Source organism: Arachis hypogaea, chromosome 15 (assembly GCF_003086295.3).
Source record: "Arachis hypogaea cultivar Tifrunner chromosome 15, arahy.Tifrunner.gnm2.J5K5, whole genome shotgun sequence".
In the NCBI taxonomy this organism is placed as follows: domain Eukaryota; kingdom Viridiplantae; phylum Streptophyta; class Magnoliopsida; order Fabales; family Fabaceae; genus Arachis; species Arachis hypogaea.
The window spans coordinates 64,794,378-64,799,452 of record NC_092050.1 but is presented as its reverse complement, the minus strand read 5'-3'; the positions used below and the strand labels follow the sequence as shown (position 1 = coordinate 64,799,452).

At 39.6% G+C, this 5,075-nt stretch overlaps 1 non-coding gene across 1 annotated transcript; it reads left to right on the top strand.

Moving 5' to 3' along the window:
- The first annotated feature begins 1,098 nt into the window (after positions 1–1,098).
- LOC112753240 (small nucleolar RNA R71) lies at positions 1,099–1,202 on the top strand. The gene has a single exon (XR_003177633.1). It is a non-coding gene; the product is annotated as a small nucleolar RNA R71 (small nucleolar RNA).
- The last annotated feature ends 3,873 nt before the right edge of the window (positions 1,203–5,075 follow it).

The following is a 5,075-nucleotide window of genomic DNA, read 5'->3' as shown; positions in this document are numbered from 1 at the left end:
TGCAGAGAATTAAATGTCTCTAGAAACCTTGAATAGGTTTTCCTTTTTTCACCTCCTCCTAACCTCTCAGGAAATGGTGCTTTTGGTTGGTATACTTCCATCATGCCTTTTTGCAGATCCTTGGCTTGCTCAGTTCCACTTTCCTGCTTAACTTCTTCCACATCTTCTTTCAAGATTTCTGGTTCCTGCTGTGAGGACCTGATTCCTTCTTCTGAGACTTCCTTCAATAAGGTGATGGCCTTGCATTCTTCCCATCTTACTCTCTTTTGTTCCCCTTTAGGATTCTTTTCTGTGTCACTAGGGAACACTGCAGTTGATTTGGGGGCCTGTCGAGATAGCTCTCCTACTAGAGATTCCATCCATTTGAGTTTTTCACCATGTTTTCTTAAGGTAGTTCTCACATCATCCCTGAAGCTCTTCAATTCAATTATGTCTTGGCTCATGGTTGCCATCATTCCTTCCATCCGGTTTAATTGATCTTGAAATTGTTGGTTCGGATTAGGTTGGGTATGTTGATCATTTTGGCCATGATATGATGATTGGGGGTAAGTGTTTTGTGTGGCTTGGTATGATCTTTGGTTGGAGTTTTGGTATGTGGAATTGTTTTGTTGGTTGTGGTTGTAAGGTTTGTGGTTTTGTGGTTGGGTTTGTTGGTTTCCCCACCCAAAGTTTGGGTGGTTTCTCCAGCCTGGGTTGTAAGTATTGGCATGTGGATCATATGATTGCCTTTGTTGGTTTCCCACATAATTGGCCTCTTCCCAATCACCTCCTTCAATGCCTTCTTCCTCTTGATCTTGTGTGTGTATTGCAGCCACTTGCTTTGTTTCTAATTGCCTGGTAAGCTCTGCTAGTTGCTTGGCAAACACCTTGTTTTGGGCTAGAATTGTATCAACATGGTTCAGCTCCATGACTCCCTTAGTGTTGTGCCTTTCTGATGCATAGTAGTACTCATTCTCAGCCACTGTCTCGATCACTTCAATGGCTTCCTCCACGGTCTTTTTCTTGTTCAATGAACCTCCTGATGAATGGTCTACAGCCTTCCTTGATTCATACGAGAGCCCATCATAGAAGATGTGCAATTGCACCCAATCATGGAACATGTTTGGTGGGCATTTCCTTGTCAAGTCCTTGAATCTCTCCCATGCCTCGTAGAGAGTTTCACCATCTTGTTGTCTAAAAGTCTGAACCTCAGATCGAAGCCTATTGACCTTTTGTGGAGGGTAGAAACGTGCCAGAAACTTGCCTTCCACCTCATCCCATGTGGTTAGACTCCCCCTTGGGAATGATTCCAGCCACTTAGCTGCCTTGTCCCTAAGTGAAAATGGGAACAAAAGCAGTTTATAAGCATCTTCCTGGACTCCATTAGACTTCACAGTGTCACAAATTCTCAGGAACTTTGTGAGATGTTGGTTTGGGTCTTCATTAGCACTTCCTCCAAAGGAACAATGATTCTCCACAAGTGATATTAGCTGTGGCTTGAGCTCAAAATTGTTGGCCTGAATGGGTGGTTTCTGGATGCTACTACCACAATTCCATGAGGTTGGGTTTATGTATGAACTCAGAACCCTCCTCTCAGGGATGGCATTGTTTCCATCAGCTCTCTCATGGTTATGAACTTCTCTATCCATGTTAAGATCTAAAGCTTCCTCAAAATTGTCCTCAGATTCTCCTTCAGATTCCTCTTCTCCCACTACTCTCTTCCCTCTTGCTTCCCTTCTAAGTCTATGAAGAGTCCTCTCTGGTTCAGTATATGGAGGAGTTGATGTCTCTCCTCTCCTACCTGTCATACAAGAACACAACTCAAACACAAACAAGTGAAATACTCTTGGTTAATGGAAGAGTATGGTTAGATCAATTGAGGAATTAAATCAAACAGTTAGTGAGTCAGTGAGTTAGTTGCATGAATCTAAAGGCGTAACGAAGGAAAGCATGTAACCAAGTGCAGAAATTAAAATTCAACAAGTATCTAGAACAGAATTAACAACGCAAGAGAAAATTGCTCAATCTAGTTAGCTTCCAATTTGAGAATTGTCAATCGAAAACCAATCCCCGGCAACGGCGCCATAAACTTGATGCGCATAAAACTAGTTATGCTACGATTAGGAAATTGCACGATCGGCAAAATTCCTTCCGGCAAGTGCACCGGTTATCGTCGTCAAGTAAAAACTCACAATAGAGTGAGGTCGAATCCCACAAGGATTGGTTGAGTGAGCAATTCAGATTAGAAGTTTGTTCTAGTTGAGCGGAATCAAGATTTGAGATGAGAATTGCGGAATGTAAAATTGGCGGGAAAAGTAAATGACAAGAAAATTAAATGGCTGAATCTTAAATTGCATGAATTAAAGAGCAGAATGTAAATTGCTGGAATAAAAAGGGAATGGGGATGATTGCAAGAATTAAATTGCAGAATGTAAAGAGAAAGTGGAAATCAGAAATGGGGAATTCATTGGGTTTAGGAGATATTGAAATCTCCGAATCAAAACATGTAAATCTCTTCCTCAACCAATGCATTCATTGAATTTTGCTTGGCAATCTTATATGATTGGATCCCAATTCCTTGGCTCACCAATGCTCTCTAAAAACAAACAAATTCCTAATCCCTTGGTTTAAATGTTCATAAGAAGAGATGATGCTTGATCACTGATTATACCACACAATTTCATAAACCACAATTTGGTAGGATTACATGTCACAATATCCATCCAAACCCCAATCCAATCCACTGTGAGAAAGCTTCTCTAGCATGAATCCTCCATTCCTTTCCCAAGGCTCCGAAGGATTCCAAGTATGAGTAGTTTCTTTCCCAAGACAACTACTCAATGGAATTAGATCGAGAAGCTTTCTAACAAAATTCAAGAGAAAAGATTGAAGAAGAAGATAAACTATTATTGATTCATTGAATTACAATAGAGCTCCCTAACCCAATGAAAGGGGGTTTAGTGAATCATAGCTCTGAATTCAATTACAAAGAAAAGGAAAACTAGCTAAAAGTGAAAGTAAAAGTCCCTTTCTAACTTAACTTCTATCCTATTTATACACTTTCTATATTGAGCTTCAGTTGTGCTTCTTGGGCTTTGAGGCCTCTCCTTGCTTTCCTTTTGCCTTGGGTTTATGATCCATAATCTTGATGAGGTTGTTGATCCAGATCCTGTAACATTTATTGAGCCAACTTAGTGATAATCAAATAATGACACATGACTCAATAAATTGAGATTTCAAACTCATCAATCCTTCAGGCCCAATCCCATAAACCATGATATTCAATTGGGTTTCATACCAAAGTAAGTTTAAGTTAATAATTGTGCTCAAAGACTAACTTAAATCACAATATTTTTGGCCCAGAAACCCTTTTCAAGAGTGGCGTTTAAGTTGTAGTTTAAGCTTAAACTGCAACTTAAACGCCAGACACTTCCAGTGAGGCTATTTGTAGAAACACGTTTAAGCTTCAGTTAAGGTTAAACTGAAGCTTAAACATGGAAATGGAAGAATGGTAGCCCTGGAGAGTAATGTAGTCGAACACGTTTAACCTCCAGTTTAAGGTTAAACTGGAGGTTAAACGTGGAAAAGGAATGAGGCAATCCTGGAGGTCGAACACGTTTAACCTCCAGTTTGAGTCAAACTGGAGGTTAAACGTGGAAGCTTGGAATGGTGGCCCTGGAGGTCGAACACGTTTAACCTCCAGTTTGAGTCAAACTGGAGGTTAAACGTGGAAGCTTGGAATGGTGGCCCTGGAGGTGTCGAACACGTTTAACCTCCAGTTTGGGGTCAAACTGGAGGTTAAACGTGGAGATGGAGAGAGCAACCCTGGAGTGAAGAAACTATCGAACACGTTTAAGCTCCAGTTTGAGTCAAACTGGAGCTTAAACGTGGAATGGCCCCTGGTACTCTTCCTGGTTCTGGCGTTTAACCTCCAGTTTGAGGTCAAACTGGAGGTTAAACGTGGAACTCCTCCCTGGGTGGCATACTCATTCTGGCGTTTAACCTCCAGTTTGAGGTCAAACTGGAGGTTAAACGTGGAATGCTCCTTAAGTGAGGCTTTTCATTCTGGCGTTTAACCTCCAGTTTGAGGTCAAACTGGAGGTTAAACTTCAATCCCAGCATTTCTTATCCTTCATGATTTTGGCGTTTAAGCTCCAGTTTAGGCTTAAACTGGAACTTAAACTCCACATGTGATATACAAGCTTCCTTTATTGATTTTGTTGCTTCCTTGCTTAGCCTCTTCTTCCCTGAAATCATCCAAACAATTGCATCAAAGTCTTGCAAAATTTCATGAGAAATCTTTCATTCATAGCATTTAAGTAATATAACTAAAACTCATGGAATTTGCATCAAAATCATATTGTTTGGATGGTTCATTACTTTGTTCTTCATTTAACCATTTTTGGTTACTTTAAGCTCAAGAAAATGCATAAAACAACTAAAACTAACAGAAAAATACTAGTGAAACTAGCCTATGATGCCTTGGCATCAGTTAACTAAGTGGGAGCAATAAACAATTTTTATCACAATTGATAAGGATAACTAGGATGGGATTTCCAGTTCTTATACCTTGCAATGGTTTTCATAATAATTAATTTACCTTCTTGCCAATTTATTTCCTTGTTCCCTATTTCAAAAACCCAAAAAGATACTTTTCCCATAACCAATAATAAATCATACTTCCCTGCAATTCCTTGAGAGACGACCCGAGGTTTAAATACTTTGGTTATAAATTTTATTGGGTTTTGTTACTTGTGACAACCAAAACTTTTGTATGAAAGGATTCTCTGTTGGTTTAGAAACTATACTTACAATGTGATTATTCCTATGAAATTCTTTACTGACAGGAAATCCGGTTCGTCAAACAACATGCCTTGTGAGATTTGAGCTTTAATAGATGGTTGCACTTTTCAACCATAATATTGTTCTTGTGTGTGATTTTACTCCTTCATTATTGTGATCATTGATTTGCATGATTCTGTATGTCCTGTATTTGTGTTTGGAAGCATTTAGCATGATTGAGGCCATCTTTGATGATAAACTCACTAACCTATATGGCCGACCCTTGAATTCACCTTTGTGAACCCTTTTGAGCC